The sequence below is a fragment of the Mesoplodon densirostris genome, chromosome 14 (assembly GCF_025265405.1).
Source record: "Mesoplodon densirostris isolate mMesDen1 chromosome 14, mMesDen1 primary haplotype, whole genome shotgun sequence".
In the NCBI taxonomy this organism is placed as follows: Eukaryota; Metazoa; Chordata; class Mammalia; order Artiodactyla; family Ziphiidae; genus Mesoplodon; species Mesoplodon densirostris.
Genome location: NC_082674.1, coordinates 75,052,212 through 75,071,520, shown reverse-complemented (window position 1 = coordinate 75,071,520; position 19,309 = coordinate 75,052,212). Strand labels below are relative to the sequence as shown.

At 52.4% G+C, this 19,309-nt stretch overlaps 1 long non-coding RNA gene across 1 annotated transcript in view; it reads left to right on the top strand.

Moving 5' to 3' along the window:
- LOC132501170 (uncharacterized) overlaps positions 1–6,997 on the top strand; it is a 38,599-nt gene extending 31,602 nt beyond the window's left edge. The window contains exon 3 of the long non-coding RNA XR_009534182.1: positions 6,815–6,997. This is a non-coding gene — a long non-coding RNA (uncharacterized LOC132501170). The remainder of the gene's footprint in view (positions 1–6,814) is intronic.
- Positions 6,998–19,309: the final 12,312 nt, after the last annotated feature.

Here is a 19,309-nt window from a genome sequence, read left to right as displayed (position 1 = left end):
GTCCAGAGGAGAAAGGGGAGAAGGGGGGGACTCATGTTGGTGTTGCAGGCCCAAGAGAGTAGCCATTGCAGCTCAGGCAACTCTCGCCCCTACCCTGGAAGGCAGGGTCCAGAGAGAAGGACGCTGCCCCGCCCCCTGGGAGGGAGGGTCCTAAGGGTGGGGGAGGATGTGTTCCACCACACATGTGGCCACAGCGGCCCCTCAGGTCCACGTGCTCCAGGTCTGATTCATGCCTTCTCGCCTCGACCTGAAGAGGATGCACACTCTCTTGTGGTGCCAGTCAGGGGATGCAGAAGGGGCAGTGGGGGAGCCCAGTCACGAGCACGCTGGCAGGGGCGTCTCAGCCACACTAGGAAGGGCGAGGATGAGAGCGAGATCTGAGGTCAGAGATTCAAAGAAGGGGTGTGGCCTAAGCAAAGGGTCCGAATCAAGGGGTGGGGGGACCTGGCCGAAGACACCCGTGAGGGGCATGGCCTGAGGGCCCAAGCGAGGGCTTGACTTGAAGGGGTTCTGGGTGGGGCGTGTTAGCTGGGGAGGGAACGGGGCTCTAGGGAGGAGGTGGCCTCGCGAGGGCCGAGGGCACACCGTGCTGGACCTGCCAACAACGGGTGGACTGGAGCGCAGATGGAGAACCCAGGATGGGTGCGTCAGGGAGGGCATGGTCCAGGGACCAGAGGCGTGGCCGGGACGTAAGGGCATGGCTGGTGTCCACCCCTCCCTGAGGGAGAATGTCCTCTGGCGCAGGGATGTTGTTGGGGGCTCTTGCTCTTGTTATAGGAAACATCTACAGTTTCCCCAGGGGTAGACCTCTTGCAGGCCAAGACGCCCGCCCAGGCTCGTACTCCCCATTGCTGGAGAGGACCCAGGCCTCCTGCTAGCTGCCGGCCTCCACACTCCTTTCCTGGGTCTCAACAAGTCTCTTGGGTCACCTTCCCGGCTTCAGCCTGGGACCCATCCTCCACCTTAATAAGCTACACTTACTGAGACCCTGTTATGTGTGTAAACTCTCGATCCATATTTTTCATTGAAGTATAGTTAATTTACAATGTTATGTTAATTTCTGCTGTACAGCAAAGTGATTCAGTTATACATATATATATATTTTAATATTCTTTTCCAGTATGGTTTATCATAGGATATTGAATATAGTTCTCTGTGCTCTACAGTAGAACCTTGTTGTTTATCCATTCTATATATAAAAGCTTACATCTGCTAACCCCAGCCTCCCATTGCATCCCTCCCCCAACCCCCTCCCCCTTGGCAACCACCAGACTGTTCTCTATGTCGGTAAGTCTGTTTCTGTTTCATGGATATGTTCATTTGTGTCATATTTTAGATTCCACATATAAGTGATATCATATGGTATTTGTCTTTCTCTTTCTGACTTACTTCACTTAGTATGATAATCTCTAGGTCCATCCATGTTGCAGCAAATGGCATTATTTTGTTCTTTTTTATGGCTCAGCAGTATTCCATTGTATATATGTACCACATCTTCTTTATCCATTCATCTGTCTATGGACATTTAGATTATTTCCATGTCTTGGCTATTGTGAATAGTGCTGCTATGAACATAGGGGTACATGTATCATTTTGAATGGTAGTTTTGTCTGGTTATATGCTCAGGAGTGGGATTACTAGATCATATGGTAATTCTATTTTTAGTTTTCTGAGGAACCTCCATGCTGTTTTCCATAGTGGCTACACCAACTTACATCCCCACCAACAGTGTAGGAGGGTTCCCTGTTCTCCATACCCATTCCAGCATTTGTTATTTGTAGACTTTTTCATGATGGCCATTCTGACTGGTGTGAGGTGGTACCTCATTATAGTTTTGATTTGCATTTCTCTAATAATCAGCAATGTTGAGCATCTTTTCATGTGCCTATTGGCCACCTGTATTTCTTCTTTGGAGAAATGTCTGTTTAGGTCTTCTGTCTATTTTTTTTTTTTTCCGGTATGCGGGCCTCTCACTGTTGTGGCCTCTCCCGTTGCGGAGCACAGGCTCCGGACGCGCAGGCTCAGCGGCCATGGCCCACGGGCCCAGCCGCTTCGCGGCATGTGGGATCTTCCCAGACCGGGGCACGAACCTGCGTCCCCAGCATCGGCAGGCGGACTCTCAACCACTGTGCCACCAGGGAAGCCCCTTCTGCCTATTTTTTGATTGGGTTGTTTGTTTTTTTTGTTGTTGAGTTGTATGAGCTGCTTATATATTTTGGAAATTAAGCCCTTGTCGGTCACATCATTTGCAAATATTTTCTCCCATTCTGTAGGTTGTCTTTTCATTGTGTTTTTGGCTTCCTTTGCTGTGCAAAAGCTGGTAAATTTGATTAGGTCCTATTTGTTTATTTTGTTTTTATTTCTATTGCTTTTGGAGACTGACCTAAGAAAACATTGGTATGATTTACGTCAGAGAATGTTTTGCCTAGCATTTCTAAAAAGCTAGTCTACCCCCAAATCCCACTTGTGACACCTCTTTCAGAAATCTGTCTTATCCCAGCCCTGCCTTGGGCTTCCTCTCCACAGAGAGGCATTGTAATGTAACTGGATGAACCTTGGGCCACTCTTGGGAGACCTCAACTCATCTCCCCTCTGTGGGCCTCAGTTTCCTCTTCTACAAGATGGGCAGCCTAAGGTTTGCCTTGCCTACATTGCAGAGTTGTAAAGGGCAAGTAACAGAGTCAACCTGAAAGGACTTGCATAAAATGCCCTGTCACGGGGTAATAATGACTACATCTCTGTGGATCAGACACTAGGCCCAGCACTTTACATATATTAACCAATTTACAGAGAGTAAATCATTTCCGCCTTTGCTTTTAGGGATGGAAGATGTTTCTTCAGGAAAAAAAAAGAAAGAAAAGAAAGACTGAATTCAATGTAGTTCAGTGCCCACTGTACGTGCCACACCCACACCTCTATATTGCCCCTCCCCCCTCTTCCCATTGGTAAACATTAGTTTGTTCTCTATATCTTTTGAACTGAAATTTTAATAGCTGCTCTATCTCCCTTTGAGTTAACATAGCTCTAGCTTGGACATAGCCTGAGTACATTTGAATGGTGGCCCCTAAAAAGATATGTCCACATCCAAATCCCTAGACCCTGTTACCTTCTTTGGAAAAAGGGTCTTTACAGATGTTATTAAGGATATTAAAATGAGGTAATCTGGATCACCTGGATGGGTCCTAAATCCAAGGACAAGTGTCATAAGAGACAGAAGAGGAATAGACACGCAGAGAAGACAGAGGTAGAGATTGGAGTCATGTGGGCACAGCTGAGGAAGCCAAGGATTGCTGACAGCCCCCAGAAGCTGGAAGAGGTAAAGTATTTTTCCCCTAGAGCCTCCAGACCTCCTGGGGCCCTGATAACACCTTGATTTCAGACGTGTGGCCTCCAGAATGTGATGGTAAATTTTTGTTGTTTTAAACCACCCAGTTGGTGGTAATTTATTGTGGCAGTCCTAGGAAACAAATACATGGCCATATGAACTGTCTCTGACACTTGAGTCTTGAGGGCACGTAGGATTCGGCTGGAGGGGCGCTGGAGATTGGGGAGGTGAAGAGTGGGGGATTGTGTTTAGGGCATCAAGGGAAGTGCACAGTGGTGGGGCAGACCCTGTGGTTTGTGGCTGGCAGGTTTGCAGTTTCCTGGGGACAGCTGATGGGGAGCCCTGGGCCCGTCGTATGCTGGTCTGGGCAGTATCACTCAGCAGCCCCCCAGAAGCCCTCACCACCAGGGAGGGAGGGACCATGGAAGGAGGTGAGGGGAAGGCACTTCCTGAGAGCCTTCTGTCAAAACCCCCTGCCAGCCAGGCCTAGCGCCCAGGGGGTGGGGTTGGGGGTGGAGAGGAGAAGAATTGGGTGGGAGGGGGTGAGAGAATAAGGTGCTGGAGGGGGAAGGGGTGGAATAAGGTGGAGGGCAGGGATGAGAGAGGAAGGGGGGGCTGACACGATGTGTTGGGAAAGAGGAGGGCTCAGGAGGAATAAAGCAGGTGGGTGGGGAAGGGGGGAAAAATAAAGAGGGGGGTGGGTGGGGGAGGAAAAAGCAATAAGGGGGTGTAGGAGGGAGAGTAGAGAAATGGGGTGATGGAGGGGGAAGACTGGGATGGAGGAGGGGGTGGGAGCAAGGAGGGGGAAGGAATAAAGAAGGAGGGGGGGCTTCCCTGGTGGCGCAGTGGTTGAGAGTCCGCCTGCCGATGCAGGGGACACGGGTTCATGCCCCGGTCTGGGAGGATCCCACATGCCGCGGAGTGGCTGGGCCCGTGAGCCATGGCCGCTGAGCCTGCGCGTCCGGAGCCTGTGCTCCGCAACGGGAGAGGCCACAACAGTGAGAGGCCCCCATACCGCAAAAAAAAAAAAAAAAAAAAAGAAAAAGAAAAAGAAGGAGGGGACTGGGAAAGAAGAGCGGGGAGACAGCGAACGTGGCAGAGGGGTGGGGGAGGGGCTCTCCCTAGTCAGCATCGGCAGCACCAACAGCAGTGTTATTTATTGAGCACTGGTCCCCACTCAAGCAAGCGTTTAGTGGGCACCTCCCTGTCCCAGACACAGTGCCCTGGGGGCAAATACATCCCGACTCACACGCCCTCCCAGAGCTCTGCTGGGAGATAGCATGGCCCTGCCCTTGGCCTCTGTGATCTGATCTACCCGCTTCAGTCATGGGGTGGGCACGATCATTCCCCTTTCATAGACAAGGAAACTGAGGCTAGAGAGGGGAAGAGCAAAGGTTCTGTGAAAGCAGGGCCCTGGTTACCCTAGGGGAGCAGCTGCCCCATGGGTCTCCGAGTGCCTGGCCAGCCATTTCCACCTGAGATCCATCTGCTTCAGACTTCACCGCTACAGCATTTCCCAGGCATGCTCCCCAGGGAAGCTGGGCCCAGCTGGACCCCAATACTTGTCTGAGCCTCAGTTTCCTCATCTTGGCAATGGGGGTAAGAATTTACCTCCTTTGCGGGGCTGTTGGGTGGTTCGTTCAGCAAACATTTTTTGAGCTCTTGCTGTGTGCCAGGCACTGTGCTGGGCTGGGTGCTGGGGATGCCGAGGAGAGTACGTGGATCAGCTTCCCGACAGCAGGCTGCTGGTGTCCTCCTGAGCTTGGAAGGAGGTGTGGCTGTCAGGGCTCGGGTATACAGCAGGCACACCATAAATACCAGGTTCTTCCTTGAGTTCCTGACAGGTTGTACGCCTGTCCTCATTCCATCCTCATCCAGACCTCTCAGGACCCCAGACCTGAGAGGCAGCCCACCCTCCCACTGGCCTCCTACCCCTACCTCAGCTTCCATTTGAGAAACAAGTTGGGGTCATGTGCCTCTAGCCTCCACCAGCGGCCTCCCCAGCCCCGTGGGCCCACTGGGAGCCTGCCCTGAGTGGGTCTCTCCCTCTTTCTCTATCAAAGAGGTGGCTTCCTTTGTGTTCCCAGTTTGCTCAGGGCTTCCACCTCCAGCTCAGTGGTTGGTCCAGCCAGCCTGGCCCTGGCGTGGTGAAGGGTGGCCACCACACAGCACAGGAGATTTCAGGGCTGAGCCTTGTGGAGGCTCTGGGCTCCCTTTGAGCCAGCAGACCTCAGGCTCTGCCACTGACTAGCTGTGAAATCTCAAGCTTCAGTTTCCTCTTGGCCTCAGTTTCTGTATCTGTAAAACGGGGCTAACCTGCTTCATGTGGCTGTTGTGAGCACTAAATGCACATTAGCTGGGGTCAACACACAGGAGTGCTCAATATAAGTGAATAAATAAATCTTAGCTGTTATGATTGTTCTGCACAACTGTGGCTTTTTACCTGTCCAGCATCCTTCCAGCCATAGCCTCCAACTTCCCTTTGGGTTCTTCTCCCCGGTCTCAGTGTGGTGTGGATGGGCTTTGTGACTGGGTCCTAGGCCACTCTCACATCCAATCCACTGGTTTCAGGGACTTGGTAAGGGATGGACATGTGATCCACTCAGCCAATGAGCTGTGATGGAGCTTTTGCTGGGAATACTGAGAAATAGATGTTTTCTCCCGAGTGGGATTTGAAGCTGTGTTGTTATCTTGGACCCCGGGGAGAAAAGTTATCTGAGAATAAAGTCAACAGATAGAGGAGGTAACAACCCTGAGGCCATCATTTGAGCCTTGAGTAAGTTGTTCCTGAAGCCCATACCTGAGCTTTTCATCCATCATGCTATATTTGTTAAACTCCATTGTGTGCCAATCGCCACTCTAGTTGCTGGGGATGCAGCCAGGAACAAAACAATCCCCACCTCACAGAGGTCCAGTCTTGCCCCAGGGCCTTTGTACCTGCTGACCCCTCTGCTTGAAATGCTGTTCCCCCAATATCTCCATGGCTCCCTCCTGTACCTCCTTCAAGTCTCGACTCACAGGTTATCCCCTCAGTGAGGCCTGCCCTGACCCCTCTGTTCAAATTCACACACCTATGAACCTCTTCTACACTTTCCTGATTTATTTCACTCAGACTTGGAGCCGCCTGATATACTCTATAGAATACTTGATTATTTTGTTACTTCTCTGTCTCCCCCACTAGAATGTCAGCTCCACAAGAGAAGGGATTTTCATCTGTGTTGTTGACAGCAGCTCCATAGTGCCTAGAACAGAGTGTGGCATAGAGTAGGTACTCAGTGTTGAATAAATGGGGAGCCCCCCAAGGCCTATCTGAAGAGATGACATTGTCATGGCGGTTTGGGTGTTTAAGAAGAGCAGTCCATTTGGTGACCCTCAGAGGAGGGCACAGCATATGGCTGCTATAGCAAATTGACTCTCTTCTGACTTAAGCCAGGTTGGATTAATTTTCTTTTTTGTGTGGTGGGGGGGGGTGTCACTTTCTACCCTTAGAATCCTAAATTGCTCTTGGAAGGATGCTGTACTCAAGAGCTAGCCCTGGAGGGCGCAAAGAAATCCTGTTCCTGCCCTTGGACGTGCAGTCAGTAGCACACTATTGAAATCGGGGAAATGGAGAGATGATGGTGGTGGTGATGATGATGATGATGGCGATAATGGAGCATCTGCTTTAATGCTCATGAGGTGGGTACCATTGTCATCCTCATTTCCTGAATGAGGAAACTAAGGCACAGAGAGGTCAAGTAACTTGCTCAAGGTCCCTTAGCTCTAAGTGGAAGAACCAGACAAGAACAGCAAGGAGATAAATGTCACGTTGTCTGACCACCCAGAGGAAAGGCAGGTGCTGCATGGTTGAAGACACCCAGGTGGGAGGGAATTCAGTAGGGGCCCTGGGGGCATCACTGTGCTGAGATGTGAGTCTTCTCTGGCAGCCTGAAACCTCCACCCCAGGGCCCACCTGCCGGGTGTTACCCCTGCAGTGGCCTGGCGTCTTTTTGGCTGTGGAACCAAATCTGGCCGGCTCAAGGGCAGGTGAAACCAGCACAGAGTCCCACCCCACCCAGTCTGAGGAGGGGGAAGGCTTCCCGGAGGAAGCTGCATTTAATCAGAGACCTGGAGGAGGAAGAAGAGTCAAATGGAGGAGAAGAGGTGGAGAAAGAGAGTTCAGGCGGGGACCAGCTGGGCAAGGGCCCGGGGGTGTGAGTGTGAGTGATCAAATTCTTCCGAGGCTTTTTGCATGTCTAGAGTGAATATTTACCCAGACCCACGCTGGGCAAACGCACCGCAACTTTCCCAGACCACAGTTCCATCCGCTGTCTTTCGTTTGCACATTCAAAAGACGCATCCACCACCCTCCACTTTGGCAAAACACATGGCGTTATCTGCAGGCCAATCTCAGAACTGTCTGAGCACCCAGCTGGCCTGGGCCCCTGAGGACGTGGTCTCTGAGGTGGAAGTGGGTTAGAGTGTTGCTGAGCCAGTGCCTTGCAGAGGCTGGGAGCCCCTTTCTCAGGCCTGAAGACCCCAGAGACAGCAAGCCCCAAATGCTGCTGCCGCTCGGGCACCCCACAGGCGGCCTGCTCAGCTTCCAGCTCTCTGGGAGGCCGGCCCCACAGGGAGCTATTTTGCAATCAAGCTTTCCTCCTCCCATGTCCACCATGGCCTGGGCTATGGGGCCAGACTGCCCTGCTCCCATCATGCCTGCCCACTTGGAGTCGGTTGTTTAATCTCTCTGGGCTTCACTTACCTTATCTGGAAAATGGATTCAATGGGTTAAACTGTAAACCGCTTACAACATTGTGTGGCACGTAGTAAGTGCTCAGTAAGTGCTGCTATTATAATTGTAGATTATGTGGTTCTGATGCTGTGATTTCTCTCCTCTTCGGTTTGCTGGGGCATTCTTCTCTCATTACCCCAGGAAAGGAGCATCCAGTATGGAAACAAAGATTTTATTCTGCATCCTGAATTTCACGATGTCTGTGGGGAAAGGGAAGTCTTCTAACGAGAACAGTTTTGGGAGAAATCTAGGTAGGGGGAAAGTACCCAGCCTGCAGCTTAGAAAAAAGATTTCCTGAGTAGGAGGGGGGATTTAGGGAACTGGGGGGTAGTAGAGGCTGGGGGAGAGGGCCCCAGGAAAGGAGCCCTGAGGTAAAGCATGAAGGAAACGCCAGGCCAGTTGGGGAGCTGAACCCACTTCCCCCAGGGCGCAGGTGCAAGAGAAGAAAGATTTTTGGGGTCTCAACAGTGGGCCTAGGATAGCCCATGTAGGTCCCCAAGGCCCCACGGGTGACGAGCCACTGAAGAGGTCCCCACGTGTCCAAGAGGGCAAGGAAGTATGGGTGAGAGAGCCCCCAAAGCCTCAGGGCACCGGGGGTAGATGGGGCGGAGTGGATGCCAGGACAGGCCCGGCCTTGCAGCCCGACAGCTCCGTGGGCCGCTGAGGGAGCAGATGTGAGACGTGGCCAAGTGGTCAGAGGGTGGGTGAGTGAGGAGGGGAAGAGGCTGAAGAAGAGGCTGTGAGCAGCGCAGGAGGTGGTCAGGTGCAGTGTGTGCTGCAGCCAGGTGCAGTGCACGGGGCCGAGCTGGGATCGGGTGCGTGCTGGGGGACACATCTCTGTGTCTTGACAACACGACCGATCCTTCTTAGAAGCCGTCCCTGACACCCCCAGGCTGCGTCGGGCTCCTCTGTGTATACACAGTGTCCAGGCTTCTGCCTTCCCAGCCCTGGTCTCCCTGGTGACCCAGCTGGCCCCTCGTCTAGACTGTGAACCATCTGAGGGCAGGGTCAGGACTGTCGTTGTTGACCTGATGTCTGGCACACAGGAGGTGCTCTGACCTTTGCGGTGTGGACCTGCTTAGGAGGTTTCTCATCTCTCCGGCTTTAATCTGTCTGTGGAATAAATAAATCACTCATATGAGCAATTCAGCCAGGGACAGGCCCCGGGTCCATGCCCCCTTGGGAAGGGCAAGTGGGGGCATTCCAGTTTCCAGTGAGTCCTGGGGATCCCCCTCCCACGGCCACTACCGCCCCCCCCCCAATTCCAGCACACAGCTCCCCTCCCTTACCCTCTCCAGGTTTGGGGGATGCTGTTGGGATCATCATTCTAGCATAACCCCTACCTGCAGCTCGCCTCCCCCCCCCCCCCCACTGCTGGGCAGGCTCTGCTTGGCCCCGGAAGTGCCCTCTGCCCTCCCTGGAGCACATGGCCTGCGATTTTCCTTGAACACAGCACTTTGTGACTTTGACGTAAACTTCAAACACAGCCCCCTTTCCTGTCTTCGCATCAAGGAAATAAGCTGAGTTTCAGAGAAAGGCGCCTCCAAGAGCACATCAGGCCTTCCGGGCCAGTCCCTGCCCAGCTTGGCTGCTGTGCTCCGCTGGGGTGTCCAGGTGAGTGGCTGGCCTCCGGCCTCCTGCCTCTTTCTTGCCAGCACGGCCACCGCAGGGGCTTCCGGGGCAGCCGGCAGAGGGTGACTCAGATTCCCCACCCCCTCCACCCCGAGTGAGAGACCCTGGTGGGGTATGATCTCCTTACCCCTTGCCAGGGTGTGTGAGTGGGTGGTTAGCCGGTGGTGGCTTCAGGCTGGGGGCTCGGGCTGCAGAGAAGCCCAAGTTAGTTTCTCGGACCCCAGTTCTTCATCTAGAACCAGCTGTCTGTCGGCTTTGGGACCAGATACCTTGCAGGTGGCCTGTGCCTCCACACCCGTCAGCACATCCCCAGGTAAGTCATCCCGGATGGAGCAGCACCCAGGGGTGGCCTGGGTCTGGTGAAGGATGACAGAGTCAGGAGGACACGGGTACCAGAAGGGCTGTAGGACCGTGGTGGGTGACATCCAGCTGGGAAAGGAAGCAGACACGACCTGTGGCCACTCTGAAGGAAGGAGGTCTCCCTCCAGAGGGCCCGCCGAGTGGTAGTGGACGCCTATATCCAGGGCCCACAGAGGTGCCTGCTCAGTCCCTAGCCTCCTGCAGGGCCCCGTCAGTGCAGCAACCTTGACTCCAGGAAGCAGAGAAAACTCCAGAGAAAGCAAACATGGGCTCTGTCCCCCAGGCCCGTGAATATGAGGGTGGCTCAACAGGGCTATGAACTTGAACATCAAAATGCCGGATGATTCCCATGAGGGGACCCAGGACAGGCTCCAGCCATTTGTAGGGGGAGCTCAGGTTAAAGGGGAAACAGAGATGTGAAGAAGGAAACAGCTCGAATCCTGCTCAACCGCTGTGTGTTCTTGGCAAGTTGCTTGGCCTCTCTGAATCTCACTTTGCCCATCTGTTAAATGCAGATACAAATGTTGGCAACTAGTAGGTGCTTGGCTCCTGACTGTTGGGTGAGAGGTTGGGAAAGGTGTCCCAAGCAGGAAAGGGTCTTGGCAGGAAGGAACAGGGGTTCATGTGGTGAACGGCTCAAGATGAGCTTTGTTACTCTTGTCTTAGCCAGGGCAGCAAGCACACAGTAGGTGCTTAATAAAGCTTTGCTGAGAGATTAGGGTCGAGGACTCCTGTGATGGAAGGTCCTTGGGTGTCACCTGCGAGGGCTCTTCCCCTGCCAGTGCAGAGCTGCTTTTTCCTGTTGTCGCCTGTCCTCCAGCCTCGCCACACAGCCCTGGCAGGGATGCTGGGCAGGCAGGCGGCCCAGCTGGATGGTGTTTCGTGTACACTCTGGAGCCAGGAGACCGATTTGAGGCCTGGCTCTGCCACCTACTGTGTGTGCCGTGTGACCTTGGGCAATTTCCTCCTTCTCTGTGTCTTCAGGTGCCAAATCCACAAAACCTCTACACACAGCCTTTTCTCGAGGATTGGGTGAGTGAATTTCTCTAGAGTGCCTGGCACACAATAGGTGCTGTATAAGCGTATTGCTAAAGTCCTAATTATGATCACTAGCTCTGGGCGGCCTTATAGCGCCTGGAGACTCTCCTGGGAGCTGCAGCAACCAGACCTCTCCATGCTGGCTGCTCCCCGCCGGACCCCAAAGCATAGCGTTAAGGACGTGCTTCTTAACTGGAGCCAGTTTTGCCTCCCCCATGCCTGCTGGGGACATTCAGTGCCATCTGGGGACATTTTTGCTTGTGACTCAGAGGGTGTTACTGGCCTCTAGTAAGACAGAGGCCAGGGATGCTGCTAAACACCCTACAATGCACGGATAGCACCATGCGGTCCCCACTGTCGGGCTCTGTCCTCCTGACTCATCCCACGTTTTCTGTCCCCTAAGTCTTTTCCCATCTCCTTTTACACAGAGAGGCACCCAGAGAGGGATAGCTCCTTGCAGAGGTTACACAACCCTTAGAACCCCAGCAGCAGAGATTGAAATCGCTGGGGAGTGGTGGCAGTGGGGACTGATCTCGTGGCATTATTCAGTCAGTTGGTCAACAGATAGAGTCTGTTTGAGGCCTGAGGACCTGCTTCCAACCCCCAACAGGCCAGCACTCTTTGCCCTGACAGTTGAAGGCAGCTCAAAGTGCAGCGACACCTGGACCAGGCAGGCGTGGGAGCCCTTGGGGACCCAGGTCAGAGCCGTGGATTCCATTCTCCTAATGGCCACGCACTAGAGTGGCTAGTGCTGGCTGCTGGTCAGAGAGACCTGAGTTCAAATCCTGACTGCCACTCACAGGCTACATGATTCTGAACATGACATTAACCTCTCTGAGCCTCAGTTTCTTTAGCTGAGGAATGGGGATAACAGTTCCCACTTGATGGAGTTGCAGTGAGGATTAGATTAAATGGATAATGCTCGGAAGAGGTGTCGTAAAGTCTTCGGTACAGAGGCTATTGTTATTGTTGCCCGCTTGACAAATATTTGTCGGGAGGAAACAGGGGCTATCGTGAAAACAAGCCAGGCATAGGCCCTGCCTTGGGGAGCTCATGCTGGTCAGAGACGGTGGAGCAAACAGCCAGTGATCATACGTGGTCACCAGCCACCAGGGCTGTGATGCGGGAGGACGGGGCCCTGGGAGAACAGAGGAGGTGCCTGACTCAGCTGGGGAGGGAGGGGGGAAATCATGGAACACTCTGGGTGGAAGGGACAGCTGAGGGGGGCCTGATGCATGTGGCCTGGAGAAGGGTGTGTGCGCTGTTCCAGGCAGAGGGAACAGCCTGTGCGAAATCTCCTCCGATTGGTCCGATTGGTCCTCTCCTCTCCCACCACTGGTTAGTGGAGGAAGCCGCTAGGTCCTCCATTCACTCTTCTCTCCTACAGAGGCCCCCACAGCCCCTCATCCCTCATCAGGCTGCCAAATTCCAAGGACCTGCGGAGGGGTCTCCACCCACCACAGCGGGCTGCATACCTTCCCAGGTACCCAGTATCAGTAGCCTCTGCCCACCACGGACATTTATGGGGCACCTACGATGTGCCTGGCTGCTATAGGCAGGGGAACGAGACCATATCCATTCTCACCGTGCTTACATTCTAGCAGGGGACAAATATCCTGTGGCAACAAGTTGACAGTACATCACAGTTTCAGTGGTAAAGAACAGTAACGCTGGGTCAGGGATAGAGAAGGGGAGGCGATTTTAGAGAGGGAGGTCAGGGAAGGCCTCTTGGAGGAGGAGGTGACATTTACACAGAGACCCGAATGAAGTGAGGGGTGTTGGGGGAAGTGTGTTCAGGCACAGGGAACAGCCAGTGCAAAGGCCCTGAGGTTGGACCAGGCCTGATTTGTTCCAGTGCTCTGAACAAGTAACATAAGGAGGCCCGTGTGGCTGGTGGGGAGTAACTGAAGGCAAGGAGGTGATGGGGCAGACTGGGCAAGGCCGCTGTAAGAACCTGGGCTTTAACCTTGAGTGACGTGGGAGTCCCGGAGGGCTGCGAGCAGAGAAGGATGGGCTAGGACAAGGGCGGGCCAGGCCCCATGCTCAGCGCTTGGTGAGCCTTATCTCACGGAATCCCCGCAGCCCCGCAGCGCTGGGTACCTTCACTGGTGCTGTGTTCCAGGTGGGTCTGGCGAGCATGACTCCCTGCCCAGGACCACACTGCTACTACCCAGTAGATCCATGATTCCATGATCAGATCTGACGCCCTGGTGTCAGGAACAAGATAAGGAGCCTGTTGCCATCCATGGCACAGTGCTAACTGCTGTCTTTGTGACTTGGAACGTAACCAAGATGGCATTTTGTTAGCTGACAAATGTCTGCGCTGCCTCTGTTGGTGGCCTGCGGACTGGGGAGCAGGAAGGGTGGCTTTAGCGGGGACTTGGGGTCTCGAGAGGAGGCATGGGCAGTGAGGGGCTGCACCCCCATTCCTTGGGTGGGGACACGATGTCTGGCTGTGGGTGGCACCTGGGGCCTCCAGACCTGCCAAGTCCAGTTGGATCGTCTCATTCTGTTGGCAGCCTGACTGCCTCAGTCTTCCCTCTGGTGTCTCATGGTAGACATTTCACTGGGGCTTTGGATGCTGAGTCTGTTCTGTGGAACAGCGGCACTTCCAGGCCCTGCTACTTAGGCGTGGGGCTTAAACAAAGCTAAAAAGCGTTGTCCTTTCGTGGCAGGTCTTCTCAGAGCCTTTAATATGCAAATATGCTTTCCACAGCTTTTGTAAATGTAGTTGATCTCTTGACCCATTTTTTCCTTCAAAGTATGTTTGGGGCGTCCTCTGTGTCTGGAACAGTATAATTTAACCCTGCCTGTCCCCAAAAAGGATGCTTGAAGGGTGGAATTTCAGGCAGATCCCTCTAGCCAAGGATCAAACTTTCCTCCCCTTTCCCCAGGGCCTGGGCTGTGAGAACGAGGCTGGGGTCCCGTGGTCTCTTTGTGGAGCTGTAAACCATGGGAAGGCCAAATGAGTATCTCTGAACTCACGAGGACCTCGCAAGCTCAAGGGGAGGGTGGAGGGGGTCAGCCCAGGCAGGAGTGGGGTGGGGAAGTCTCATGGTGGGCATGTCTCTGAGGAAAGCCGTGCATCCTGCAGGGACATGGCTCAGGACAGAAACATCTGATCCTCCAGGAGGCTGCAGACCGGCCAGGCTCCTCTGAAAGCTGTTGCTCTTACTGTTGTCGTTGTTATTGGCAAAGGGACAGGGAAGTGGGGATAAAGCTGAGAATGCACGGGGAAGGCTTCTGCCTCTGGGACACCTTGGACTCAGGTCCGAGATGGCCAATCATGGCTTCTGGCCCTGGACTGGGTCTCAAGGGCCAGCCTCTCCCGACTCCCGCTTCTGCACTAATCTGCCTCCGGCTACCCAGGCTGCACCTGTGGCCACCACAGGGTGGAGCTTCTCAAACCGTGTTGTTGACAGTTTCCTGCCACAGCTTCCTGCCCCAGAGACCAGCTTCACTACCCCCACCCCTCCCCGTGGTCCCTGGACAAACCCTCTCTTCGCTGCCTTGTCTTAGGTCCTGATACCCTGTGGGGAGCAGGGCCGTGAGTCTGCCAGGCAGGGCTGGCTGGACTTGGGGAGCGGAGAGAAGTGGGGAGGGTATATCCGGTGGAGCACACTGCATGGATTAAAGCATGGAAGTGAATTTGAAGGAAGGCTGATAGTGCAGCCTGGCTGGAGCAGAGGGAGGGCCGAGGAATTTAGTTTGATTCAATAATGTAGACAGGAGGGAGCCACAGCAGGTTCTTGAGCAAGGGGGGCCTTGGGGAAGAATCGCCTAAAAGCAACTTGCAGATCCCGGAGCTTCAGCTCATGTGGGAAACAGACTGTGGGGTTCAGCCGACCACAGTCACCTTGTGAGTTAGATCTGGATCTCAGGTTTTATTAATAGACACGGCAGGTGGAGATCAAAGGAGGGGATGGCAGCACAAACCGACCTCAGGGGAGAGATCTGGATGAGACAAGTGGGAGTGGCAACATGGGTAGCCACAGACGGGATGGCCCAAGTAGTGGACGGGGGTTGGAGAAGGAGAGAGAGCAGGAACCGTCAGAGGGGAAGGCGGCAAGCCAGGGGGTTGGCAAAGGACCCAAGAGTGTGGGGGTGGGTCACAGTGTCCATCACGCAGGGGACCCAGCCTGGAAGAGGGCATGAAGTGCTTGCCTGGTGCCCATCAGGTGGTGATATCGTGCTCCCTGCAGCTGGAGGGCAACCTGGTGGAGGTGAGGGGAGCAGCCTGTGAGGCTGGATGAGACAGAGGGAATCAAGGAAGTGAGGCAGGAGTAAATTAAGGTATCATTTACATACAGTAAAATTCACCCCTTTTAGTGAAAACTTCTGTGAGATTTGACACATGCATACAGCTGAGACACTGCGATCTCAGTCAGGGTATAGGCTATTGCCCTGAATTCCCTCATACCCCTTTGCAGTGTATCCACATCCCGTCACCCCTGCTCCCCACCGGGCCTGCCGCCTCCGGCAGCCACTGCATGGCCCTGCAGTTTTTTGTTTCGTTTTGTTTTTATCCCTTTTACGTTAGTTATTTATTTATGTATACAGCAGGTTCTTATTATCTATTTTATACATATTAGTGTATACATGTCAATCCCAATCTCCCGGTTCATCCCACCACCACTGCCCCCTCCCCCGCTTTCCCCCCTTGGTGTCCATACGTTCATTCTCTACATCTGTGTCTCTATTTCTGCCCTGCAAACTGGTTCATCTGTACCATTTTTCTAGATTCCACATATATGTGTTAATATACGGTATTTGCTTTTCTCTTTCTGACTTACTTCACTCTGTATGACAGTCTCTAGGACAATCCACATCTCTACAAATGACCCAATTTCGTTCCTTTTTATGGCTGAGTAATATTCCATTGCATCTTCTTTATCCACTTGTCTGTCGATGGCCATTTAGGTTGCTTCCATGACCTGGCTATTGTAAATAGTGCTGCAGTGAACATTGGGGTGCATGTGTCTTTTTGAATTATAGTTTTCTCTGGGTATATGCCCAGCAGTGGGATTGCTGGGTTATATGGTAGTTCTGTTTTTCATTTTTTTAAGGAACCTCCATACTGTTCTCCATAGTGGCTGTATCAATTTACATTCCCACCAACAGTGCAAGAAGGTTCCCTCTTCTCCACACCCTGTTCTACAGTTTTGAATGGAATCATATGGTTTGTAGACTTCTGAGTCTGGCCCCTTTCACTTAACCTGACGCCTATGAGAGTCATTAATGTGTGTATCAGCATTTCCTTCCATTTCAGGCTGAGTAGTGTCCCACTGCGGGGATATACCACACTTTATCTATTCATCTGTTGGGAAACATTTGAGTTGTTCCTACATTTGGGCAGCCATGAATAGAGCTGCTATAAACATTCCTGTGCAGGTGTTTGTGTGAACGTAAGTTTCCATTTCTCTAGGATGAATACCTAGGAGCCCTTCTGACTCTTTTAAAACACTCTTCTGGGATGGTGACCTGCATCTCCAGGTCCCCGATTAATCACCTGCCTGTAACTATCGTGACATCCAAGACCCCCACAGCCCTGGCTCTCCCAACCCCAGCATCAGACGCTATCTGGTTAGAACGCAGATTACGGCCCCTCCTCCAGCTGCGCTGATTCAGACCTCACCTGATTCCTGCTCTAGTATCTTCCTCTTGGCCCCAGTGCCCATCCTTGCATGTTCCTGAACGCCCAGGGAAAGGCAGCCTTTCTCAATCCACAAAAGCTTGCTTTGCACCCCCTGCTTACAATTGCTTAAGTAAGAAGGGTACCCAAGGACCCTTCCTTGAATGCAAAACTATGCCTGGGTGGCCTTAAGTGGGCCCATCTCAGTAGAGAAATGACCAGAAACTGTTAAGGGGAAATATTTTTTTTCAACATTATCTAAAAACTTACAAATATACAGAAAACGGGAACAATTAGTTGTACAAATTATCCACCCCCTAGATTCTACAATGGACATTTTGCTATATTTGCTTTATCACATACAGTTAATCCTCATTATTATTGGATTCCATATCTGCCAGTTCGCCTACTTGCTAAAATTTATTTGTAACCCCCCAAACCAATGCTCGCTGCGCTTTTGCAGTCATTGGAGGGCGTGTGCAGAGTGGTGTGAAATTTGAGTCAACCGACGTGCTGGTTCTGCGAGGCTGAGCAAGGTGATGCTTTGCTTTCTCCATTCAGCTCATACTGTAAATAAGTCTCTTTCTCACAGTCTATTTAGTGCCACGTTTTTGTGCTTTTCGTCGGTGATTTCAGTTTAAATGGCCCCCAAGGACAGTGCTGAGGTGCTGTCTAGTGTTCCTAAGTGCAAGAAGGCTGGGCTGTGCCTCACAGAAAAAGTATGTGTTGGCTAAGCTCATAGTTATAGAGCTGCTGGCCAAGAGCTCAATGTTAATGAATCAACAATATAATTATGTTAAGTTGTCTTTAAACAGAAGTACATAAAACAAGGTTATGTACTGATCGGTTGATGAAAATATTGTGACCAGAGGCTTCAAGGAACCTAACACTGGATTTCTTCTAGAAGCAATGGCTCAGTACTTCCTAATTCAATACTTTATAGAAATACTGCGAATAGCAAGACTCAGCTTTATCAATCTGCTTATCCAGCCATCCATCAACATTATTTTTTGGATGCCTTTCAAAGTGAATTACAGTCATCACTACCCATCACACCTAGATATTTCTGCACGCAGATCGTTGACCAGGGTTCAATATTTTTTTTTTTTTTTTTTTTTGCGGTACACGGGCCTCTCACCATTGTGGCCTCTCCCGTTGCGGAGCACAGGCTCCGGATGCTCAGGCTCAGCAGCCATGGCTCACGGGCCCAGCCGCTCCGCGGCATGTGGGATCCTCCCAGACCGGGGCACGAACCTGCGTCCCCTGCATCGGCAGGCAGACTCTCAACCACTGCGCCACCAGGGAAGCCCCAGGGTTCAATATTTTATGGTTCTTTTTTTTTTTACTGAGGGGCCCAAATACAATAAAATGAACAACTCAAGTTGGTACATTCTCTGAATTTTTTTTTTCATTTTCACATTAATTTACTTTTACATTCTCTGAATTTTGAGCAATTCAGACACCTGTGTAACACAACACTTCTCAAGATATTGGACATCACCATCACCCTAGAAAGTTGAAGGTGGATAATTTCAGGTTAGATATCTTCCCCCCCATATAGGGTCATACTTTCCAAACCTCATTTTGTTTAATGACTGTATCACAGTTCACATTGGAGTTAAATCCTAATGTATTTAACCAGTCCCCTATTAATGGATATTCAGATTAGTTTATGCTTTCTAGACACTCGTTCATGGAGGCAGAGGGGGCAGGGCTAAGGGGAATTTCTAAGGTTGCTGGGAAAGGGTCAGAGGAAAGAGTCGGGAAGGCTAATGGAGTCAAGGTCCTTTAATGAGCAAAGTTGTTCCAGCTTCCGGGCCCTGGCACTTGCTGTTCCTTCTGCCTGATGTGCTCCTCTCCATGCTTTTTTTTTGTGTGTGTGGTACGCGGGCCCCTCACCGCTGCGGCCCCTCCCGCTGCGGAGCACAGGCCCCGGACGTGCAGGCCCAGTGGCCACGGCCCACGGGCCCAGCCGCCCCGCGGCACGTGGGATCCTCCTGGACCGGGGCACGAACCCGCGACCCCCACATCGGCAGACGGACCCTCAACCACTGCGCCACCAGGGAAGCCCCCCTCCATGCTTTTTGAGAAGTGGGCTCCTCCTTTTCCTTCGGATCTCAGCTCAAATGCTACCTCCGCAAAGAATGTGACCATCCCAGCTACAGTGGCTTCTTCCCTCTTGATCTCACTCTATTTATTTCCTTTAGAACACTGACCTCAATCTGTAATTATTTTTGTCTATCCTTGTTTATTGCATCCCCTCTCCCTCAGACTGTTATCTTCAGGAGGGCAGGGACCATGTCTCTTATTCACCCATATCTCCAGCCTGAAACACAGTAAGAATTCAACACGTGTTTGGGAGGTGGATGACTGGTTACAGGTGCTTTTGTGTGGTGGCGAGTGGGGCGCTCCGTACTAGGTCTGAGAAGTCAAAGGCTGGTTTGGGACTCCCCAGTCTGAGTCCCCTAGGCTGAGCCTCCTTTCCAAGTTGGCTCCGGCACACATCAGGCTCTGCACGATCAGCACACTCAGCTGTGCCGCACGGATGCCC